The following is a 26,108-nucleotide window of genomic DNA, read 5'->3' on the forward strand; positions in this document are numbered from 1 at the left end:
GTACCTGCATGTCCCCATTTACCCTCCTCACCAGGAGTACCTCAGATTTGTGGTACAGGACTGTCACTATCAGTTCCAGACGCTGCCATTTGGGTTATCCACGGCACCGAGGGTCTTTACCAAGGTAATGGCCGAAATGATGATACTCCTTCGCAAGAAGGGAGTTTTAATTATCCCGTACTTGGACGATCTCCTGATAAAGGCGAGGTTCAAGGAACAGTTGGTAGTGGGGGTAGCACTTTCTCGGGAAGTGCTACAACAGCACGGCTGGATTCTCAATATTCCAAAGCCACAGCTGGTCCCGACGACACGTCTTCTGTTCCTGGGAATGATTCTGGACACAGACCAGAAAAAAGTGTTTCTTCCAGTGGAAAAAGCCGAGGAGTTGTCATCTCTAGTCAGAGACCTCCTAAAACCGGGACAGGTGTCTGTACATCAATGCACACGAGTCCTGGGAAAAATGGTAGCTTCGTACGAAGCAATTCCATTCGGAAGGTTCCACGCAAGGACTTTCCAGTGGGACCTGTTGGACAAATGGTCCGGGTCCCATCTCCAGATGCAACAGCGGATAACCCTGTCGGCAAGGACCAGGGTGTCGCTGCTGTGGTGGCTGCAGAGGGCTCATCTACTAGAGGGCCGCAGATTCGGAATACTGGACTGGGTCCTGGTGACCACGGATGCCAGCCTTCGGGGCTGGGGCGCAGTCACACAGGGAAGAAATTTCCAAGGACTGTGGTCAAATCAGGAGATTTCGCTTCACATAAATATTCTAGAGCTAAGGGCCATTTACAATGCCCTAAGCCAAGCAAGGCCCCTGCTTCAGAACCAGCCGGTACTGATCCAATCAGACAACATCACGGCGGTCGCCCATGTAAACAGACAGGGCGGCACAAGAAGCAGGAGGGCAATGGCAGAAGCCACAAGGATTCTCCGATGGGCGGAAAATCATGTGTTAGCACTGACAGCAGTGTTCATTCCGGGAGTGGACAACTGGGAAGCAGACTTCCTCAGCAGACACGACCTCCACCCGGGAGAATGGGGACTTCATCCAGAAGTCTTCCAAATGCTGGTAAACCGGTGGGAAAGACCACAGGTGGACATGATGGCGTCCCGCCTCAACAAAAAGCTAAAAAGATATTGCGCCAGGTCAAGGGACCCTCAGGCGATCGCTGTGGACGCTCTAGTAACACCGTGGGTGTACCAGTCGGTTTATGTGTTTCCTCCTCTGCCTCTCATTCCCAAGGTACTGAGAATAATACGAAGGCGAGGAGTGAAAACTATACTCGTGGTTCCGGATTGGCCAAGAAGAGCTTGGTACCCGGAACTTCAAGAGATGCTTTCAGAGGACCCTTGGCCTCTGCCGCTCAGACAGGACCTGCTGCAGCAGGGGCCCTGTCTGTTCCAAGACTTACCGCGGCTACGTTTGACGGCATGGCGGTTGAACACCGGATCCTGAAGGAAAAGGGCATTCCGGAGGAAGTCATCCCTACCCTGATCAAAGCCAGGAAGGATGTCACCGCAAAACATTATCACCGCATTTGGCGGAAATATGTTGCTTGGTGTGAGGCCAGGAAGGCCCCAACGGAGGAATTTCAACTGGGTCGATTCCTGCATTTCCTGCAAGCAGGGGTGACGTTGGGCCTCAAATTGGGGTCCATTAAGGTCCAGATTTCGGCCCTGTCGATTTTCTTCCAGAAAGAACTGGCTTCACTGCCTGAAGTTCAGACTTTTGTCAAAGGAGTTCTGCGTATTCAGCCTCCTTTTGTGCCCCCAGTGGCACCTTGGGATCTCAATGTGGTTTTGGAGCTCCTGAAATCACATTGGTTTGAACCACTTAAGACTGTGGATTTGAAATATCTCACGTGGAAAGTGGTCATGCTGTTGGCTCTGGCTTCGGCCAGGCGTGTGTCAGAATTGGCGGCTTTGTCCTATAAAAGCCCTTATCTGATTTTCCATATGGATAGGGCAGAGTTGAGGACTCGTCCTCAGTTTCTCCCGAAGGTGGTATCAGCGTTTCACTTGAACCAGCCTATTGTGGTGCCTGCGGCTACTAGGAACTTGGAGGATTCCAAGTTACTGGACGTAGTCAGGGCCCTGAAAATTTATGTTTCCAGGACGGCTGGAGTCAGGAAAACTGACTCGCTGTTTATCCTGTATGCACCCAACAAACTGGATGCTCCTGCTTCTAAGCAGACTATCGCGCGCTGGATTTGTAGCACTATTCAGCTGGCGCATTCTGCGGTGGGACTACCGCAGCCTAAATCTGTAAAAGCACATTCCACAAGGAAGGTGGGCTCTTCTTGGGCGGCTGCCCGAGGGGTCTCGGCTTTACAACTTTGCCGAGCTGCTACTTGGTCAGGGGCAAACACGTTTGCAAAATTCTACAAATTTGATACCCTGGCTGAGAAGGACCTGGAGTTCTCTCATTCGGTGTTGCAGAGTCATCCGCACTCTCCCGCCCGTTTGGGAGCTTTGGTATAATCCCCATGGTCCTTACGGAGTCCCCAGCATCCACTAGGACGTCAGAGAAAATAAGAATTTACTCACCGGTAATTCTATTTCTCGTAGTCCATAGTGGATGCTGGGCGCCCATCCCAAGTGCGGATTGTCTGCAATACTTGTAAATAGTTATTGTTACACAAATCGGGTTGTTATTGCGAGCCATCTGTTCAGAGGCTCCGTTGTTATCATACTGTTAACCGGGGTTCCTATCACGAGTTATACGGTGTGATTGGTGTGGCTGGTATGAGTCTTACCCGGGATTCAAAATCCTTCCTTATTGTGTCAGCTCTTCCGGGCACAGTGTCCTAACTGAGGCTTGGAGGAGGGTCATAGGGGGAGGAGCCAGTGCACACCAGATAGACCTAAATCTTTCTTTAGATGTGCCCAGTCTCCTGCGGAGCCGTCTATTCCCCATGGTCCTTATGGAGTCCCCAGCATCCACTACGGACTACGAGAAATAGAATTACCGGTGAGTAAATTCTTATTTTCTCTGTCACCCCATACTTACTCCTTTCCCTGTGGCCGGTCAGGTCTTTCTCCTCTCTGGCTATGTCTGTTTTATGGGCGGCACATGAATGTTCCCTGCTACACATAACCTGATTCAGAGTTCGGCTCAGGTACATTGCAGCACGCAGGTTCATGATTATCGCGCTCTGTAAGCTGCTGGCATGCCCACAGTCCCGCTGTCTCCCGTGAATAGACGCTGTGCGCATGCACACAGCGTCTATTCAACACTGCTCTGCTAAGAACAATAGTAAAAGGTAATCAGTAATACTGTATATCAAAGTAGATTTTATGACTGCACTCACCTAAACTCTAAGATATGTACAATGATAGGTTTCTTTTAGCCTTCTTAAAAGGAATTTAGATGAATGGACAAAAATCATCTATGCCAGTGGTTCCCAAACTTTTGTGAGTCACGGCACCCTGGAGTATCAGATTTTTTTTTCACGGCACCCCTAGGCCACAAGTTTCTTATTGAGAAATTTAGAAAAAAGTATTAGATTAAGTAAATTATGTTTATATGTCATCCTTAGGGTCAGTTATGTGGTGATGGACAAGATTAGCTTCTGTTTGGCCACATATTTTATGACTGGCAGCCACCAGCACTGGTTTTGCCTATTACATTGACAATAAATAGTTTGAATTGGTCCTTGACCACCAACCTGAGGCACCCCTGCAAGTGTCCCGCAGCACCCCAGGGTGCCACGGCACACAGTTTTGGAACCAGTGATCTATGCATTATGTCAATGACACCTCTGTATTCTTACCTTAAAGAATCACACTCACCTGACATCAGGTGGAACTGTACGAAAGGTTTCTTTAGTCATGGGCCGGTCTTTAATTATACTGGTCTGTCATAGAAAGCATATATGAATAGATTCCTCTTTATTTCGTGACAAACAGCAGATCCTTTATATCGCGAGTAACTCGGGCCGGCGCCAAGGTGTGAAAGGGGTCTGTCCCAAGTTCCAAATCCCAGGCTAGACCCAGGACTTTGTTGTAAAAGGGGTATTAGTGTAATCTGGACTTTGGCCCCTCAGAATCAGTTGCTAAACAGTAACCTAGGTTGAATAATGGATATTAAGGCTCTGTATAGACAATTGGAGCGTTGTGTATAAAGTGAATGACTTAGCTAGTGCATCATATCGAAAAAAACAAAACAGTTTAAATACTACTATCATTTCCCATAGAATGTAGAATTAATACCTGTAATCCCTTCTTAGAAAGTTCAGCTTTCTTGTAGTGTAGCAGTAAATATTAGTAAACAGGTCATAAAAAGAAGATTGCACGTTCCAATCATTCATTTTACAGTGTCCTGCTGCTTTATTGTACTTTGCTGCTGTATTTTTCTGCCGCTTGTTATGAAGGTGAAGGTGTCATTTGCAATGCAGCTATCCATAAATCACTAAATGATATATCTGCGTAACCTGCTCCAGTAAGGAGAACAAGAATATACCTTGCTCTCAGGTTCCTCATGTGTATCTTCCGTTATCACAGCGCTGGTTATTACATTCCACTAGCACAAAGTCATACAGTCCTGCAGTCACTTCATAAAAGCCTTATTCATTTAGGAAGCTGCTGAGGATGAGTTACATTCTTTCTTTCTGGATTCTCCCTGTCCTGTATTGTAAAAGTACAAAAATAAAATGGGATTGGTCCATAGAAATGAGTTGACACAAACATTATATACCGCTGCTGATATAGAGACAAAGCTTATATTTTACTCATGATATCTTTAAAATCAATAACTACTTTTCATTCTCTGTTTTTTATTTTCACTTTATGCTGTACTATTTCATCTACAGACGTTTCCCCATACATCTAGCCTAGTACGCCACACAGGATAAGATGGCTGGCGTCAGGCATCTTTTTTTAGTTGCAATACGATGCGACTAGGACGCACCAAAAGACTGTGCTGAATTATATGAGCCTGGACCTGGGGGGCAAAGTGGGCTGACTGTAATAAGGGTATTGTGGCAGACTGGGACACACACACATATATGCCAGAGAACACTGGTACTTATACCCCTTTTCCGCGGCGACTCTGGTCTATCAGCCCGGCAAATTCCCGGGTCTCATCTCCGTGATCCTGTTCGGGATCAGGGTCTGGGATCTGGGACTATGGATCCTATTCAGTAAAGATTGCAAACTCTGCTTTTTAGCAGAATTTGCAATCCTTTGCCTCACATGCTGGGGGCCGCCCATAGCAGGGCAAGTCCACCCATCATACTAACCACTGCCCCCCATCTGCACCTGTAGTAATTGCGATTGCGCTGCAATTAGCGCGCGGTCGCAGAAAGTAGGCAAGGCTCCTGCTAGGCTGCGACGGAAGGAGGCCCGCCATTATCTTTTTGATCGGAGCAGCTGTGTGTGATGTAAGTAAATGCGGGCGCATGTTGAGGATGAGCCCTGCACATGCGCCCACATTGTCATTGTGAGTATTGCGATCCAACCTGAATGAGGTCCTTAGTCCAGGGAAGGCTACCAAAATTCCGGGTTTTGCACGTTCACCTGTCAGTGGAAAATGGGTATTACTGTGAGCGGTTCTTGAGTGTGGTGGCAGGTGCAAAGTAACTGATGGTAACAACAGTGGTCAGCACTAGCTATTCCCTTGTGATTGTCTGATTGTGTGTGCAACCACTGACTCTTAATACCCCTTAGACCTGGCAAATTGCCAGGTCTAGCATGCCAGCCAATTTTCGGGTCTGAGCTCCATGACCCTGGTCGGGAGAAGGGTCACGGACATTCAGACGTAACAAAATCCCGGGTTGATGCCTGTGTGTGATTTAGCAGATTTGGTAGATATTGTAGAGCTAGTTTTTGATGTATTAAAAAGGTTTTGGAAGTTTCATACCTAATAGAAAAGGCATAATTGTATATGGGGTTTGCCTGATGTAAACCTAGCATATTTTACACTGGTGTTGACCTGTACTTATCTAGTTATAATTATAGCACATGCATGTAATTGTGACTGCTTTAATGAATGTATTTTATGCCTGAGATTTGTGGATTTATTACAGATACACACTATAAATATTCCAATTTATCAAAGAAAAATCACCATAGAAGCAGACTACTACTGGCATTGCTACAGTCACACCAAACATCCTTTCAAGGAGCGCCAGTTCCCGTGCGACTCAGCTTAGGCAAAGCATCTTTTTCACACGAATGTGCATCTTAGATGCGATCGTATGTACCAAAACTGCTTCCAAAACTGTGCTGATTTGATATGCGATGTATAGCTGTCTGCGATTAAGGGGGAAATATATCAAACGTTGGATAGAGAAAGTGGAGAGAGATAAACTACCAGCCAATCAGCTTCTGTCATTTTACAGACTATGGGGGAGATGTACTAAGTCTTGGAGAATGATAAAGCGGAGAGAGATAAAGTACCAGCCAATCAGCTCCTAACTGCCATGTTACAGGCTGTGTTTGAAAATAACAGTTAGACAGTTATCGGATGATTAGTTGGTACTTTATCTCTCTCCACTTTATCTCTTTCCTGAATCTGTGTACAAAGTTGTACCAAAGTGTGGTGGCTGCAGCTTTTGTCATGTCAGTTCTGTTGTGCTTTGTATACAGATTCAGACGCATCTAATTACGACTAAGGTGCAAAACAAACCTGACACCCTCTCTTGCGCTGCACATTGTATTGAGGCTAGTTGTATGAAGCACATATGCAGTTCTCATGTTTGATTTCTAAGGCTATTCATGCCCTAAGGTTTATTAGATTAGGATGTTCCAGGGTAAACTTGAATATTATGGGAAATGTAATGAAATGCTTTGTGGCACAATCTGTTATGGTACACAGAAGTGTTTGGTATAAACTTGATTACTCAATAAAGTAATGGTTATAATAGCACATTTTACCCTTTACAGATATGGGTAATATACTACATACTGGGCCCGATTCGGATGTAGACATGGGTACAGTCACGTCTGCGTCTTATGTTAATGCCTTGTCTGATTTTGTCAGTACTGAGATGACCTCTTGCAACAATTTAAAATGCTTTATTTCTGTCTCGGAGCGTTTTTAGGTGCACCATTGGTTGCACCATGGTAACTTGCCTGTGCCAGGTGCAGTATCTGAGTATGGCCTCCTGTTGGAGTGGATGTGCATCTTTGGTCGCAGCTGCTTTCAGCAGCATATCTGTATCATGTCTGAGGCAGCTTAGCCATTTCCTGTTAACTTCCAAGAACATCCATTAAAATCCACATACCCTGCGTGCGAATCTGTACTGCGTCTCTGAGTATTAGCAATCAAGATGCGTGAGCTGTGCAACTCAGACACATGCACAGGTGTACAACATTGACGCACCCTGTGCGACATCGTCATCTGACTCAGAGTCATGCCTACTGTGCTGAAGACTCTCATAGGAACATCCTACACTAGTAAAATATGAGTGTGTTAGATGGAAGGCTTTTATTACTCTATGGGGGACATTTACTAAGCAGTGATAAGAGCAGAGAAGTGAGCCAGTGGAGAAATTTCCCCATCAACCAATCAGCAGCTTTGTGTAATGTTATAGTATGCAAATTATAGATGTTACTTCAATGCTGATTGGTTGCCATGGGCATTTCTCCACTGGCTCACTTCTCCGCTCTTATCACTTCTTAGTAAATGTCCCCCTATGTGAATATCTGCTCTCATTTGCTGGTCCATTTCCTTTTGCCATATGCTCTGTGCATTTCTCTCTGGATGGTGACTGCTCAAATGAAACCATCATTTAAACAGTATCAGGAATAAATGATTTGCAATGTACAATACCTAAAGCAGTTATTTAATTGATGCTTACATGATCTGTTTATTTGTAGTCTACCGAGGTAAACTGTTATAATCAAATATATTAGGGCACATTCAGTTGGCTGCAGTTCAGCCCTATTCTATTCAATTACTATAGTTACTCTGCCTGTTAAGCCCCTGAGGGCGCACTTAGGGGCAGATATACTAAGGGGATGCGGTCAAGATGCCGCCGGCCGGAATCCCGGCGGTCGAAATACCGACGCCGGAATCCCGACCGCCACAATCCCGACCTATTCTCCCTCCGTGGGTGTCCACGACACCCATAGAGGGAGAATATGATAGTGTGGCGAGCTGTCGGGATTGTGTGGTCGGGATTCCGGCGTCGGTATTTCGACCACCGGGATTCCGGCCGGCGGCATTTAGTACTGATCCCATACTAAGCCTTGGATAGTGATAAAGTAGAGAGAGACAAACTACTAACCAGTCAGCTCGTAACTCATTTTTCAAACACAGCCTGTAACATGGCAGTTAGGAGGTGATTGGCTGGTTCTTTAACTCCCCCTAGCATGGATTTTCCCTTGCAGCCTCAGGAGCTTTGAGGAAAAATTTGGGGCTTATTGCATAGGGTAACTCCATAGATGTGGGAACTTTACCTGGAAGCTAATGGTTAATGCACGTGTTGATATTGGCCAGTAATTTAATAGCTCTAGGCGTTAAACCCGGAGCTGCAGCCACGCGGTGAGTCCCACGGCTAATTAAATATGCCCCATTGTGACAGGAAAGGCCATTATTGATATCAATACTACAATGAAGCATATCTTTGTTTATGTTGTTGGTGTAAGTGGTATTCTAAATGTGTTTTTCATCTTTGTTATTAAAACTGTTTCCTGTTATTTCACATTCATATTCCCTATGAAATAAACATTAGGGGTCTGATGCACAGTGGCCCCTATACCTGATTGTGTAATGTAAAATGCATAAAATCCCCCTGTGCATGCTCAGAAAACAGGCTGCAAAAATGCGTGCCAATGTAAGTTTGCATGAATCTAAAGGGGCATACACACTAGACGACTTTTATCAAAGATATGGACGATAACAACGATTTTGAACGATATATCGCTCAAGTCATCTAGTGTGTATGCAGAGGCAGAACTCTGGGAGGCAACGGAGTCATCTGCCGCCGGGCTCCTGCTCTGAAAGTGGGCACCTCTACTCCCATTCTGTGACGCCATCGAATTAAGTTAGTTGATAGCTGCCACTGTCTTTTCAGTGGCCGACTTCCTCACTGGTCCCTGCACCTTACAAATCACACCCTCTTTATTATACTGAATATCAATATACACATTTTACAAGTGTCACACCCAGTATTAGAAACCACAACCTATTACACTGGAAGCAAACACCTTACCGATGAAGCTTTTTGCTCCTGTATAGGAAATATGAGAATTTAACTATATGAAGATACTTCTCTGACAATTACATGTAACTTCATATAGTTTGAATTCTCATGCTTCCTGTACAGGAGCAAATAACTCCATCAGTAAAGTGTCTGCTGTCAGTGTAACAGGTCATGGGTTCTAATCCTGGGTATGACTGCTAAGAAATGTGTGATTTAAAATGAAAGACAATTAAATGTATAAATACAGTATACACATTTTTTTCAGAACACTACACACACACACACACACACACACACGCGTGTTTGTGTGTGTGTGTGTGTGTGTGTGTGTGTGTATATATATATATATATATATATATATTATACGCACATCTACATACATATATTTATCTTAATATAGTAAATAGGGGGGCACCAATATTTATCTTGCCTCCGGGCAACTGGGACGAACTTACGCCACTGTGTGTATGCACCTAATGACGGACGATGCGCATACCCACGCTCGTTAGTCGCAGGTCGATGGTGCAGGCAGCTCAATATGAGCAATCTCACTTGTGACATCGCTGATGCCGGCGTGTGTACGGAGCCGCGATAAGCGATGTGCACAATGTGAGAGTATGCTCCTCACCGGACCCTCCCCAGGCTCCATTTTTTTGCTTTGACACAGGAGCCGCGCCCGCACACAGAGCCAGCATCGCTGCGTCTCACCTCCTCATTATCACAACGCTGCTGATGCCCTCCCTGGCCCTGCTGGACATTCTCCTGACCTGGGGGTGGTATTGTTGGTGCTGGAGGCTGAGCTCGTGGCCAAGCTGATGGCCAAGCTGGTGGGCGAGCTGGTGGCGCTGGGGCTTGACGCTGGCTTGAGGCTTGCTGGAAGGCGAAGCAGTACCTGCGCCTGGGGCACTGGGGCAGGCCTGAGGGTGGAAAGCCGCTGCGCTGCTAGGGAGATTACTGGTCAAGGTGGGGTTTACACTTGGCCAGCGGAGGTTCCACTTCATGGCCCCTCTTTCTTTTTATGTTGCGACCCTTGTTGCCTGCCTTGCTTGCCCTTTGCTGCTCCCCGTGGATACCCACCTGACTGGCAAGGTCCAGCTGCGGCAAGTGGCTCCAGTGCTTGAGTAGGGCTGGACAGTCCCCTATGGCCTCCACCCCCAATATATATACCAGCGTGAACTTTCGGATTTATTAATTAACTGTTTCTGAGGAAGGATTTATCATTTATCCCCTCCTACAACCCTGCCCACACACCTAGAAATGCCTCCTCAATATTAAAATATATAAATAAGGTGCCAATTCCAAAGATATCTTTCGTCTTTCAAATTGTTTGAAAAATTGCTTAGTGTGTACACTCAGTTTAATTTGTCAGGGTTCTGGGAAGTTCAAGGGAAATTGCTCATTTTCCACATTGTTCATCTTTCACATTGGTCGAGTCTTCTAGTGTGTAGGGCCCTTAAAACTTATGCCTTCTTGTGCTTGGAGAGCTGTATTATTGGTAGATGCTTGATTATAATGGTCTCCAGCACTACCAAACTATTTGTGATTGGCTGATTGCAAATGTACCACTGATGTTCATTTCCTTTCTTATTCTTGTATGTATGTATGTATGTATGTATGTATGTATGTATGTATGTAATTTTTTACTTTTCTCTAACGTCCTAAGTGGATGCTGGGGACTCCGTAAGGACCATGGGGAATAGCGGCTCCGCAGGAGACTGGGCACATCTAAAGAAAGCTTTATGACTACCTGGTGTGCACTGGCTCCTCCCCCTATGACCCTCCTCCAAACCTCAGTTAGATTTCTGTGCCCGACGAGAAGGGTGCACACTAGGGGCTCTCCTGAGCTTCTTAGTGAAAGTTTTAGTTTAGGTTTGTTATTTTCAGTGAGACCTGCTGGCAACAGGCTCACTGCATCGAGGGACTAAGGGGAGAAGAAGCGAACTCACCTGCGTGCAGAGTGGATTGGGCTTCTTGGCTACTGGACATTAGCTCCAGAGGGACGATCACAGGTTCAGCCTGGATGGGTCCCGGAGCCGCGCCGCCGGCCCCCTTACAGAGCCAGAAGAGCGAAGAGGTCCGGAGAAAGCGGCGGCAGAAGACGTTCCTGTCTTCAAATAAGGTAGCGCACAGCACTGCAGCTGTGCGCCATTGCTCTCAGCATTCTTCATACTCCGGTCACTGAGGGTGCAGGGCGCTGGGGGGGGGGGCGCCCTGAGACGCAATAAAACATGACAGAAATACCTTACATGGCAAAAAATACATCACATATAGCTCCTGGGCTATATGGATGCATGTAACCCCTGCCAGAATAAACAAAAAAACGGGAGATAAGGCCGCCGAAAAGGGGGCGGAGCCTATCTCCTCAGCACACTGGCGCCATTTTCCCTCACAGCTCAGTTGGAGGGAAGCTCCCTGACTCTTCCCTGCACTACAGAAAGGGTTAAAAAAAGAGAGGGGGGCACTATTTAGGCGCAGTATAAAAACATACAGCAGCTATAAGGGGAAAAACACTTATATAAGGTTATCCCTGTATATATATAGCGCTCTGGTGTGTGCTGGCATACTCTCCCTCTGTCTCCCCAAAGGGCTAGTGGGGTCCTGTCCTCTATCAGAGCATTCCCTGTGTGTGTGCTGTGTGTCGGTACGTTTGTGTCGACATGTATGAGGAGAAAAATGATGTGGAGACGGAGCAGAGTGTCTGTAACAGTGATGTCACCCCCTAGGGGGTCGACACCTGAGTGGATGTACTGTTGAAAATTACGTGACAGTGTCAGCTCTATATATAAAAAAAAAAACAGTGGTTGACATGAGACAGCCGGCTACTCAGCTTGTGCCTGTCCAGACGTCTCATAGGCCGTCAGGGGCTCTAAAGCGGCCGTTACCTCAGATGGCAGATACAGACGCCGACACGGATACTGACTCCTGTGTCGACGGTGAAGAGACAACCGTGATTTCCAGTAGGGCCACACGTTACATGATTGAGACAATGGCAAATGTTTTTATACATTTCTGATAATACGAGTACCACCAAAAAGGGGTATTATGTTCGGTGAGGGAAAAACTACCTGTAGTTTTCCTGAATCTGAGAAATAAAATGAGGTGTGTGATGATGCGTGGGTTTCCCCCCGATAACAATTGATAATTGCTTAAAAAGTATTGGCTGCATACCCTTTCCCGCCAGAGGTTAGGGTGCGTTGGGAAACACCCCCTAGGGGGGATAAGGCGCTCACACGCTTGTAAGAACAAGGGCTCTACCCTCTCATGAGATGGCCGCCCTTAAGGATCCTGCTGATAGAAAGCAGGAGGGTATCCAAAAAGGTATTTACACACATACTGGTGTTATACTGCGACCAGCAATCGCCTCAGCCTGGAGGTGCAGTGCTGGGTTGGCATGGTCGGATTCCCTGACTGGAAATATTGATATCCTAGATAAGGATAGTATATTATTGCCTATAGAGCATTTAAAAGATGCATTTCTATATATGCATGATGCACAGCGGAATATTTGCCGACTGGCATCAAGTATAAGTGCGTTGTCCAATTCTACCAGTAAAATGGTCAGGTGATGCGTATTCCAAACGGCATTTGGAAGTATTGCCTTTGAAAAGGGACATTTGGGGTCGGTCTTTTAGACCTGGTGGCCACGGCAACAACTGGGAAATCCACGTTTGTACCCCAGGTCGCCTCCCAAAATAAGACGCCGTATTATCAGACGCAGTCCTTTGTTGGCAAGCGGACAAAAGGTTCCTCTTTTCTGCTCGTGACAGAGGGAGAGGAAAAAGGCTGAAGAGATTAGCCAGTTCCCAGGAACAGAAACCCTTTACCGCCTCTGCCAAGCCCTCAGTATGACGCTAGGGCCTTACAAGCTCAGGCACGATGGGGGCCCAGTCTCAATGAATTTCAGTGCGCAGTGGGCTCACTCGCAAGTAGACCCCTGGATCCTTCAGGTAATATCTCAAGGGTACATATTGGAATTCGAGACGTCTCCCCCTCGCCGTTTCCAAAAGTCGGCTTTACCGACGTCTCCCTCTGACAGGGAGGCAGTTTTGGAAGCCATTCACAACCTGTATTCCCAGCAGGTGATAATCAAGGTACCCCTCCTGCAACAGGGAACGGGGTATTATTCCACACTATTGTGGTACCGAAGCCAGACGGCTCGGTGAGACCGATTCTAAATCTAAAATCTTTGAACACTTGCATACAGAGGTTCAAATTCAAGATTGAGTCACTCAGAGCAGTGATTGCGAACCTGGAAGAAGGGGACTACATGATGTCTCGGGACATCAAGGATGCTTACCTTCATGTCAAAATTTACCCTTCTCACCAAGGGTACCTCAGGTTATGGTACAGAACTGTCACTATCAGTTCAGACGCTGCCGTAGGGATGGTCCACGGCACCCCGGGTCTTTACCAAGGTCATGGCCGAAATGATATCCCTTCGAAGGAAGGAAATTTTAGTTATCCCTTACTTGGACGATTCCCTGATAAGGGTAAGATCCAGGGAACAGTTGGAAGTCGGTGTAGCACTATCTCAGGTAGTGTTGCGGCAGCACGATTGGATTCTCAATATTCCAAAATCGCAGCTGGTTCCGACGACTTGTCTTCTGTTTCCTAGGGATGTTCCTGGACACAGTCCAGAAAAAAGGTGTTTCTCCCGGAAGAGAAAGCCAGGGAGTTATCCGAGCTAGTCAGGAACCTCCTAAAACCGAACCAAGGCTCAGTGCATCAATGCACAAGGGTTCTGGGTAAAAATGGTGGCTTCCTACGAAGCAATCCCATTCGCTAGATTCCACGCAAGAACTTTCCAGTGGAACCTACTGGACAAATGGTCCGGGTCGCATTTTCAGATGCATCAGCGGATAACCCTGTCACCAAGGACAAGGGTATCCATCCTGTGGTGGTTGCAGAGTGCTCATCTTCTAGAGGGCCGCAGATTCGGCATTCAGGACTGGGTCCTGGTGACCACGGATGCCAGCCTGCGAGGCTGGGGAGCAGTCACACAGGGAAGGAATATCCAGGGCTTAGGGTCAAGCCTGGATACATCACTTCACATAAATATCCTGAAGCTAAGGGCCATTTACAATGCTCTAAGCTTAGCAAGACCTCTGCTTCAAGGTCAGCCGGTGTTGATCCAGTTGGACAACATCATGGCAGTCACCCACGTAAACAGACAGGGTGGCACAAGAAGCAGGAGGGCAATGGCAGAAGCTGCAGGGATTCTTCGCTGGGCGGAAAATCATGTGATAGCACTGTCAACAGTATTCATTTCGGGAGTGGACAACTGGGAAGCAGACTTCCTCAGCACGACCTCCACCCGGGAGAGTGGGGACTTCACCCAGAAGTCGTCCACATGATTAAAAAACTCGACAGGTATTGCGCCAGGTCAAGAGACCCTCAGGCAATAGTTGTAGACGCTCTGGTAACACCGTGGGTGTACCAGTCAGTGTATGTGTTCCCTCCTCTGCCTCTCATACCCAAGGTACTGAGATTGATAAGATGGAGAGGAGAAAGCACTATATTCGTGGCTCCGGATTGGCCAAGAAGGACTTGGTAACCGGAACTTCAAGAGATGCTCACGGAGGATCCGTGGCCTCTACCTCTAAGAAGGGACCTGCTCCAGCAAGGACCCTGTCTGTTCCAAGACTTACCGCGGCTGCGTTTGACGGCATGCCGGTTGAACCCCGGATCCTGAAGGAAAAAAGGCATTCCGGATGAAGTCATCCATATCCTGATCTAAAGCCAGGAAGGATGTAACCGCAAAAACATTATCACCGCAATTGGCGAAAATATGTTGCGTAGTGCGAGGCCAGTAAGGCCCGACGGAGGAAATTCAACTGGGTCGATTCCTACATTTCCTGCAAACAGGAGTGTCTATGGGCCTGAAATTGGGGTCCATTAAGGTTCAGATTTCGGCCCTGTCAATTTTCTTCCAAAAAAGAACTAGCTTCAGTCCCTGAAGTTTAGACGTTTGTAAAAGGGGTACTGCATATACAGCCTCCTTTTGTGCCTCCAGTGGCAATTTGGGATCTCAATGTAGTTTGGGTTCCAAAAGTCACATTGGTTTGAACCACTTAAATCTGTGGAGTTAAAATATCTCACATGGAAAGTGGTCATGCTGTTGGCCCTGGCCTGGGCCAGGCGCGTGTCAGAATTGGCGGCTTTATCCTGAAAAAGCCCTTATCTGATTTTCCATTCGGACAGGGCGGAATTGAGGACTCGTCCTCAGTTTCTCCCTAAGGTGGTTTTCAGCGTTTTCACCTGAACCAACCTATTGTGGTGCCTGCGGCTACTAGGGACTTGGAGGAATCCAAGTTGCTGGATGTTGTCAGGGCCCTGAAAATATTCCAGGACGGCTGGAGTCAGGAAATCTGACTCGCTGTTTATCCTGTATGCACCCAACAAGCTGGGTGCTCCTGCTTCTAAGCAGACTATTGCTCGTTGGATTTGTAGTACAATTCAGCTTGCACATTCTGTGGCAGGCCTGCCACAGCTAAAATCTGTAAAAGCCCGTTCCACAAGGAAAGTGGGCTCATCTTGGGCGGTTGCCCGAGGGGTCTCGGCTTTACAACTTTGCCGAGCAGCTACTTGGTCAGGGGCAAACACGTTTGCTAAATTCTACAAATTTGATACCCTGGCTGAGGAGGACCCGGAGTTCTCTCATTCGGTGCTGCAGAGTCATCCGCACTCTCCCGCCCGTTTGGGAGCTTTGGTATAATCCCCATGGTCCTTACGGAGTCCCCAGCATCCACTTAGGACGTTAGAGAAAATAAGAATTTACTTACCGATAATTCTATTTCTCATAGTCCGTAGTGGATGCTGGGCGCCCATCCCAAGTGCGGATTGTCTGCAATACTTGTACATAGTTATTGTTACAAAAATCGGGTTATTATTGTTGGGAGCCATCTTTTCAGAGGCTCCTCTGTTATCATACTGTTAACTGGGTTCAGATCACAAGTTATACGGTGTGATTGGTGTGGCTGGTATGAGTCTTACCCGGGATTCAAAATCCTTCCTTATTGTGTACGCTCGTCCGGGCACAGTATCCTAACTGAGGCTTGGAGGAGGGTCATAGGGGGAGGAGCCAGTGCACACCAGGTAGTCCTAAAGCTTTCTTTAGATGTGCCCAGTCTCCTGCGGAGCCGCTATTCCCCATGGTCCTTACGGAGTCCCCAGCATCCACTACGGACTATGAGAAATAGAATTATCGGTAAGTAAATTCTTGTTTTTTTGTACGTAGGATTGAGAGCTGTGTCTTATTAAAAAAGTTTTCAAGGTTTCATTGAACGCTAATAGTGAAATGGTATTTTGCAACCAAAATAAATGGTTAAAACATACCTCCCAACATTTTAGAATGCAGAAGCATGACTCCCGCGCGCGCAACCTAAAGGGGGGCATTGCCTATATGAAAGGAGGTGTAGCTTTGCGACAGTGCTGCGATTGCAAGTCACGCCCCAGTTTACCGTCACTGAAGGGGGCATGACCAGCGCACTGTGAGCTGCTGGCATTTCCCCAGTCCCTCTGTCTCCACTGAATAAATGCTGTGCGCATGCGCACAATGTCTATTCACCGCTGCTCTACTAAGCAGTGCAGTAAGTGACAGGAGTCTCCCAACTGCGGGACACTGCAGCACACGGGTGGGACAGCGGGACAGTCCCCAAAAAATTGGGATTGTTGGGAGGTATGGTTAACCTAAAGAGTGTATGTGTATGTGCCATCTGCCTAATGTAAACCTGGTAGATATTGCATTAGTGCCAACCTGCACTTATCTTTCAACAGTTGGCAAATTTGCTGATGCCTGCAATTGCAGCAAGTTTCATGAACACATGTTACGCCTGCAATTTGCAACATAATTGCGCCTATCACCTATACCTCTAGATTTACGGTGCTTTCATTAATGTTTAACAATAAAGCTCCAAAATATTCTATTTTTGCTATAAATTAAAGACTGCAAACTACTTAATTCCTATTTCTTTACACTAGGGACATATATATTCATAGTCTGTGAAGTTTGTCTTCTGTAGTGTTATTGCATATCAGATTTATTGTCACATAGATACATGTAACTGCAGCCCCTAGCGATATATATCATAACTTTACTGTCATATGAATATTGTAGATTATATTTTGAAATAATGATATATTAGGTAGACCTAAGGTCCAACATTACTGAAAAATGCTTTATTGATGCCTGTCATGCAGAAATAGAGCTAGTGCTAGTCTTGTTGATCGGGGAGAGTTAGAAGTTCACCCCCCTTTTCTCTGACGTCCTAGTGGATGCTGGGACTCCGTAAGGACCATGGGGAATAGCGGCTCCGCAGGAGACAGGGCACAAGAATAAAAGCTTTAGGATCAGGTGGTGTGCACTGGCTCCTCCCCCTATGACCCTCCTCCAAGCCTCAGTTAGATTTTTGTGCCCGAACGAGAAATGTGCAGGCTAGGTGGCTCTCCTGAGCTGCTTAGAATAAAAGTTTAATTTAGGTTTTTTATTTTCAGTGAGTCCTGCTGGCAACAGGCTCACTGCATCGTGGGACTAAGGGGAGAAGAAGCGAACTCACCTGCGTGCAGAGTGGATTGGGCTTCTTAGGCTACTGGACATTAGCTCCAGAGGGACGATCACAGGTACAGCCTGGATGGGTCACCGGAGCCGCGCCGCCGTCCCCCTTACAGAGCCAGAAGAGACGAAGAGGTCCGGTGAAATCGGCGGCAGAAGACAATCCTGTCTTCAGACTAAGGTAGCGCACAGCACCGCAGCTGTGCGCCATTGCTCTCAGCACACTTCACACTCCGGTCACTGAGGGTGCAGGGCGCTTGGGGGGGAGCGCCCTGAGACGCAATATAAATGATAATACCTTAGGTGGCAAAAGAATACATCACATATAGCTCCTGGGCTATATGGATGTATTTTAACCCCTGCCATTTTTACACAAAAAAGCGGGAGATAAGGACGTCGTGAAGGGGCGGAGCCTATCTCCTCAGCACACAAGCGCCATTTTCCCTCACAGTTCCGCTGGAAGGACGGCTCCCTGACTCTCCCCTGCAGTCCTGCTTCAGAATCAGGGTAAAAAAGAGAAGGGGGGGCACTATTGGCAGCAAATGACAATATAAACAGCAGCTATAAGGGAATAACACTTATATAAGGTTATCCCTGTATATATATATATAGCGCTGGGTGTGTGCTGGCAGACTCTCCCTCTGTCTCTCCAAAGGGCTCGTGGGGTCCTGTCCTCTATCAGAGCATTCCCGGTGTGTGTGCTGTGTGTCGGTACGTGTGTGTCGACATGTATGAGGAGGAAAATGATGTGGAGGCGGAGCAATTGCCTGCGTTAGTGATGTCACCCCCTAGGGAGTCGACACCTGACTGGATGATCGTGTTCAAACAATTAAGTGATAATGTCAACACTTTGCAAAAAACTGTTGACGACATGAGACAGCCGGCAAATCAATTAGTGCCTGTCCAGGCGTCTCAGACACCGTCAGGGGCCCTAAAACGCCCGTTACCTCAGTGGGTCGACACAGACCCAGACACAGATACGGAGTCTAGTGTCGACGGTGATGAGTCGAACGTAATGTCCAGTAGGGCCACACGTTACATGATCACGGCAATGAAGGAAGCATTGCACATTTCTGACACTACAAATACCACTAAGAAGGGTATTATGTGGGGGGTGAAAAAACTACCAATAGTTTTTCCTGAGTCAGATGAATTGAATGAGGAAAGCGTGGGTTTCTCCCGACAAAAAACTGCTAATTTCTAATAAATTATTGGCACTATATCCTTTCCCATCAGAGGTTAGGACACGTTGGGAAACACCCCCTAGGGTAGATAAGGCGCTCACACGTTTATCTAAACAAGTAGCGTTACCGTCTCCTGATACGGCCACCCTCAAAGAACCAGCTGATAGAAGGCTGGAAAATATCCTAAAAAGTATATACACACATACTGGTGTTATACTGCGACCAGCAATTGCTTCAGCCTGGATGTGCAGTGCTGGAGTCGCGTGGTCGGATTCCCTGACTGAAAATATTGATACCCTGGATAGGGACAATATATTGTTAACTATACAGCATTTGAAGGATGCATTACTATATATGCGTGATGCACAGAGGGATATTTGCACCCTGGCATCAAGAGTAAGTGCTATGTCCATCTCTGCCAGAAGAACGTTATGGACGCGTCAGTGGTCAGGGGATGCGGATTCCAAACGACATATGGAAGTATTGCCGTATAAAGGGGAGGAGTTATTTGGGGCTGGTCTTTCGGACCTGGTGGCCACGGCAACGGCTGGAAAGTCCACCTTCTTACCCCAGGTCACTTCACATCAACAGAAAAAGACACCGTCTTTTTAAACTCAGTCCTTTCGTTCCCATAAATACAAGCGAGCAAAAGGCCATTCCTTTCTGCCCCGGGGCAGAGGAAGGGGAAAAAGACTGCACCATGTAGCCGCTTCCCAGGATCAGAAGCCTTCCCCTGCTTCTGCCAAGTCTTCAGCATGACGCTGGGGCTTTACAAGCAGACTCAGACTTGGTGGGGGCCCGTCTCAAGAATTTCAACGCGCAGTGGGCTCACTCGCAAGTGGATCCCTGGATTCTACAGGTAGTATCGCAGGGGTACAAACTGGAATTCGAGGCGTTTCCCCCTCGCCGGTTCCTGAAGTCTGCTCTGCCAAAGTCTCCCTCCGACAGGGAGACAGTTCTGGAAGCCATTCACAAGCTGTATTCCCAGCAGGTGATAATCAAGGTACCCCTCCTACAACAAGGAAAGGGGTATTATTCCACGCTGTTTGTGGTACCGAAGCCGGACGGCTCGGTGAGACCAATTTTAAATCTGAAATCCTTGAACACTTACATAAAAAGGTTCAAATTCAAGATGGAATCACTCAGAGCGGTGATAGCGAACCTGGAAGAAGGGGACTATACGGTGTCTCTGGACATCAAAGATGCTTATCTCCACGTCCCAATTTACCCTTCTCACCAAGGGTATCTCAGGTTTGTAGTACAAGACTGTCATTATCAGTTTCAGACGCTGCCGTTTGGGTTGTCCACGGCACCTCGGGTCTTTACCAAGGTAATGGCCGAAATGATGATTCTTCTTCGAAGAAAAGGCGTATTAATTATCCCTTACTTGGACGATCTCCTGATAAGGGCAAGGTCCAGGGAACAGTTAGAAGTCGGAGTAGCACTATCTCAGATAGTGTTACGTCAGCACGGGTGGATCCTAAATATTCCAAAATCGCAGCTGATTCCAACGACACGTCTTCTGTTCCTAGGAATGATTCTGGACACAGTCCAGAAGAAGGTTTTTCTCCCGGAGGAGAAGGCCAAGGAGTTATCCGAGCTAGTCAGGAACCTCCTAAAACCAGCCCAGGTGTCAGTGCATCAGTGCACGAGGGTCCTGGGAAAAATAGTGGCTTCTTACGAAGCAATTCCATTCGGAAGATTCCATGCAAGAACGTTTCAGTGGGATCTACTGGACAAATGGTCCGGTTCGCATCTTCAGATGCAGCAGCGGATAACCCTGTCACCAAAGACAAGGGTGTCTCTCCTGTGGTGGTTGCAGAGTGCTCATCTTCTAGAAGGCCGCAGATTCGGCATTCAGGATTGGATCCTGGTGACCACGGATGCAAGCCTGAGAGGCTGGGGAGCAGTCACACAGGGAAAAAACTTCCAGGGCTTGTGGTCAAGCATGGAAACATCTCTTCATATAAACATTCTGGAACTACGGGCCATTTACAATGCCCTAAGTCAAGCGAAACCCCTGCTTCAGGGTCAGGCGGTATTGATCCAATCGGACAACATCACGTCAGTCGCCCACGTAAACAGACAGGGCGGCACGAGAAGCAGGAGGGCAATGGCAGAGGCTGCAAGGATTCTTCGCTGGGCGGAAAATCATGTGATAGCTCTGTCAGCAGTGTTCATTCCGGGAGTGGACAACTGGGAAGCAGACTTCCTCAGCAGACACGACCTTCACCCGGGAGAGTGGGGACTTCACCCAGAAGTCTTCCACCTGATTGTAAACCGTTGGGAAAAACCAAAGGTGGACATGATGGCGTCACGTCTAAACAAAAAATTAGACAGATATTGCGCCAGGTCAAGGGACCCTCAGGCAATAGCGGTGGACGCTCTGGTGACACCGTGGGTGTACCAGTCAGTGTATGTGTTCCCTCCTCTGCCTCTCATACCAAATGTACTGAGAATCATAAGAAGGAGAGGAGTAAGAACGATACTCGTGGTTCCGGATTGGCCAAGAAGGACTTGGTACCCGGAACTTCAGGAGATGCTCACGGAAGACCCGTGGCCTCTACCTCTAAGAAAGGACCTGCTCCAGCAGGGGCCTTGTCTGTTCCAAGACTTACCGCGGCTGCGTTTGACGGCATGGCGGTTGAACGCCGGATCCTGAAGGAAAAAGGCATTCCAAATGAAGTCATCCCTACCCTGGTCAAAGCCAGGAAGGATGTAACCGCAAAACATTATCACCGCATTTGGCGAAAATATGTTGCGTGGTGTGAGGCCAAGAAGGCCCCTACAGAGGAATTTCAACTGGGTCGTTTCCTCCATTTCCTGCAAACAGGACTGTCTATGGGCCTAAAATTAGGGTCCATTAAGGTTCAAATTTCGGCCCTGTCGATTTTCTTCCAGAAAGAACTGGCTTCAGTACCTGAAGTTCAGACATTTGTAAAAGGGGTACTGCATATACAACCTCCTTTTGTGCCTCCAGTGGCACCTTGGGATCTCAATGTTGTTTTGAGGTTCCTTAAGTCACATTGGTTTGAACCACTCACCACTGTGGACTTAAAATATCTCACATGGAAGGTGACGATGCTGTTAGCCCTGGCTTCAGCCAGGCGTGTGTCAGAATTGGCGGCTTTATCATATAAAAGCCCTTACTTAATTTTTCATTCTGACAGGGCAGAATTGAGGACTCGTCCTTAATTTCTCCCTAAGGTGGTTTCTGCTTTTCACATGAACCAACCTATTGTGGTGCCTGCGGCTACTAGGGACTTGGAGGACTCCAAGTTACTTGACGTTGTCAGGGCCCTGAAAATATATGTTTCCAGGACGGCTGGAGTCAGAAAGTCTGACTCGCTGTTTATCCTGTATGCACCCAACAAGCTGGGTGCTCCTGCTTCTAAGCAGACTATTGCTCGTTGGATTTGTAGTACAATTCAGCTTGCACATTCTGTGGCAGGCCTGCCACAGCCAAAATCTGTAAAAGCCCATTCCACAAGGAAAGTGGGCTCATCTTGGGCGGCTGCCCGAGGGGTCTCGGCTTTACAACTTTGCCGAGCAGCTACTTGGTCAGGGGCAAACACGTTTGCTAAATTCTACAAATTTGATACCCTGGCTGAGGAGGACCTGGAGTTCTCTCATTCGGTGCTGCAGAGTCATCCGCACTCTCCCGCCCGTTTGGGAGCTTTGGTATAATCCCCATGGTCCTTACGGAGTCCCAGCACCCACTAGGACGTCAGAGAAAATAAGATTTTACTTACCGATAAATCTATTTCTCGTAGTCCGTAGTGGATGCTGGGCGCCCATCCCAAGTGCGGATTGTCTGCAATACTTGTACATAGTTATTGTTAACTAAATCGGGTTATTGTTGTTGTGAGCCATCTTTTCAGAGGCTCCTTCTGTTATCATACTGTTAACTGGGTTCAGATCACGAGTTGTACAGTGTGATTGGTGTGGCTGGTATGAGTCTTACCCGGGATTCAATATCCTTCCTTATTATGTACGCTCGTCCGGGCACAGTATCCTAACTGAGGCTTGGAGGAGGGTCATAGGGGGAGGAGCCAGTGCACACCACCTGATCCTAAAGCTTTTATTCTTGTGCCCTGTCTCCTGCGGAGCCGCTATACCCCATGGTCCTTACGGAGTCCCAGCATCCACTACGGACTACGAGAAATAGATTTATCGGTAAGTAAAATCTTATTTTTGCTGGGGTGGATAGGGAACGCACCTTGGTTTCTTGTAGGTGGTAGGTGGTGTCAGTACGCAAGTAGGCAGAGTTACAGCAGGCAGAACGTGTAACAGTAGGCAGAGCAGGTAGAATCAGCACACCCGTGGATGATGTAGTTTCAGCAGTTACGTACTTGGTAACAGATTGCTCCAACAGCAGGGATTCCTTATAGTTTGTATAGAAAGAATAATAGATGAGCCTGGGAAGTCTTTGCTGTTGCATTCCTCGCAGATAGTGGAAGATAGATAATTCTTACTGGGGCCTCATCAACTTTATTTCTCCCACTGGAACAAATTGACCAAAGGAGAACATACTGTTCCATTGCTTTTGACCACCAAAAATCTTTTGACCACAGTTTTGTGCAGCATCTTGCCTGCATTTCTGTGAGCACGTCATCTCCATACATCATTCCAAGTATGAATTGGTCCATTCTCTGACTTGTGTTTGTGTCTGATGGTATTGTGTTGTATTCAGACTTTACAAATGAATAGTTCCCATGACAACCAAAACCAGGAGACACATAAGGCTAGTTCCGATGCACAAAGTGGAGGTTCTGATATACATTGCTAATAGAGATGAACTAAGGACTCGGTTGTAAGAGGATAGGAAGTCAAGGAGCAACTATAATAGGTATACACAGGAAGTCCCATGGTTGCCATCTTGATAGAGGCACTGATACTAACAGAAACTTATAGAGGATGGGGAGTAACTTTCGGCCGTGAAACAGGCGGTAATCGGACTGCTTGGGACCATGGATTTTGGGTTAATTGGGTAACTTGGAAACTAATCATGGGCACTTTCACACCGCACAGCAATATGCCAGGTCGATACTGGGTTATTTGTGCGGTGTGAAAAGGGGTATTACTGTATTACACAAAGATCTTTTTTTACTCTCTCTATGTATGAACTACACATCTGCTGAAATAGAGCATCATAGCGAAGGGAGGTGTGGTTAGTGTTTTCTTTATTCGCTTATGTTGAGTATTAGAAAACCTGTTTTGTATACTATACTGAGGCTGCTAAAGGGTGCACACTAGGAACATATCATTTTGTATTACCAATGTCAGATGACTGTTTTGAGCTCTGTTGCTGCTTAACTGGATCCTGAGAAGTTGGATCGTGTTTTAAAAAATTAAAACCTAAATTGTAGTATAATAAACCATTGAATGCAATGATAAGGCTTCTTAGTTCAAACACAGCACTCAATATCAGCCAGATAAAACTTTCCCCTACATGTAAAACGTTTCTCATGGGCTGGGAGGTAGAGCACCAGCTGTTCTGCTCTCCAGGAAACCTTATTCTTCCTCTAACCATGTGGCAAAACTCATAGGTAGCAGGGTTCCAGTATGAATGATTAATTGCGTTTAGATAGACAATGTTATGATTGTCGATCTAGCGTAGGTCGATCCATCGAACGGATTCCAGGTACAGAATCATTCTCTTCTCTACTGTATGGTACAAACGGGAAGCAACAAATAGGAAAATCATCTCTGCAGTCTTGGTGATCAGAGATGATACGACTGCCTACTGCGCTTCACTGGGAAAAGGTTGAGATTGAAGAGGATGGGGATCAAATGAGGTGATTCAGTGGCATGAAGGGTTCAGTAAATTAATAGATTGGAAGGGACAAGGGAAGATAAAGCACATGACAGTGTGGCATGTAAGATAGAGGAGAAAAGACGAGAGAGAGAAAAAATGGCAAGGCAGGACGATGCTTGTAGGGTATGTGTAAGCGGATCAAATGTACACTGTTGGCATGTTTGTGTAAAATGGGTCCTATGCTGACCACAAGATAGACGCATATGGAGGTGGCTCACTTGTGGGTCCCAGACTTATGGTGCAAAATGCAAACTCACATTGATTAAAAGAACGGCGTCGGTCATATCAACATTATGGCGTCCCCCTTTTATCACTGCTGAGTTATGGCCTTCCTACCATCTATGTTCAGTCAACCAGCAGTCACAGATTTTCCCTGTGGGCACATATAACCTGTGCATAATAAATGTAAATATTGTTCTTATGTTTGTTTTTTTTCTAAATGCCTCTCTGATCTCACATTTAATACTAAGGGGTCTATGTACTAAGCCTTGCAGAGAGATAAAGTGGACGGAGATAAAGTATCAGCCAATCAGCTCCTACTTGTTGATTTTAAAACCCAGCCTGTTACATGGCAGTTAGGAGCTGGCACTAGTCATTCCACTTTATCTCTCTACAAGGCTTAGTAAAATATAGGGGGTCATTCCAAGTTGATCGCTCGCTAGCAATTTTTAGCAGCCGTGCAAACGCATTGTCGCCGCCCACCGGGGAGTGTATTTTCGCTTTGCAGAAGTGCGAATGCCTGTGCAGCAGAGCGCCTGCAAAAACATTTTGTGCAAAACAAGACCAGCCCTGGACTTACTCTTCGTGTGTGTTGATTCTAACGTTGGAGGGTTGGCTTTTGACGTCACACACCTGCCCAGCGTCCGCCCAGGCGCGCCTATGTTTTTCCAAACATTCCCTGAAAACGGTCAGTTGACACTCAGAAACGCCCCCTTCCTGTCAATCTTCTTGTTTTGTGCCGTGTGACTTAAAGCTTCGCTAGAACCTGTGCAAAACCACAGAGGTCTTTGTACCCGTACGTGCACATTGCTGTGCATGCGCAGAAATGACGATTTTTAGCCTGATCGCCGCGCTGCGGACAACGGCAGCTAGCGATCAACTCGGAATGACATCCATAATCCTAAATGTCAGGGGTGTTCAACATGCAGCCTTCCAGCTGCTGTGGAACTACACATCCCAGCATGCCCTGCTGCAGTTATAGCATGCCCTGATAGCAAAACTGTGGCAGGGAATGCTGGTATGTGTAGTTCCACAGCAGCTGGAAGGCTGCATGTTGCATACCCTACTGTATATCTTGTGTAGAGAAATATAGCTTACAGTTGAATTTATTTGCTTTGCTTTAGAGACTCAGGCGTTATCCAGACAATGTTTAATTATCCATATTTCCGTCATTACATTTCATTATC

The 26,108-nt window shown here is 46.9% G+C and overlaps 1 protein-coding gene across 3 annotated transcripts in view; it reads left to right on the forward strand.

Annotated features, from left to right (window-relative positions):
* Positions 1 to 26,108, forward strand: part of FGF12 (fibroblast growth factor 12) — a 926,229-nt gene that overhangs the window by 841,439 nt on the left and 58,682 nt on the right. The gene's annotated exons all lie outside the window — the stretch shown is intronic.

The sequence above is a fragment of the Pseudophryne corroboree genome, chromosome 4, assembly GCF_028390025.1.
Source record: "Pseudophryne corroboree isolate aPseCor3 chromosome 4, aPseCor3.hap2, whole genome shotgun sequence".
In the NCBI taxonomy this organism is placed as follows: domain Eukaryota; kingdom Metazoa; phylum Chordata; class Amphibia; order Anura; family Myobatrachidae; genus Pseudophryne; species Pseudophryne corroboree.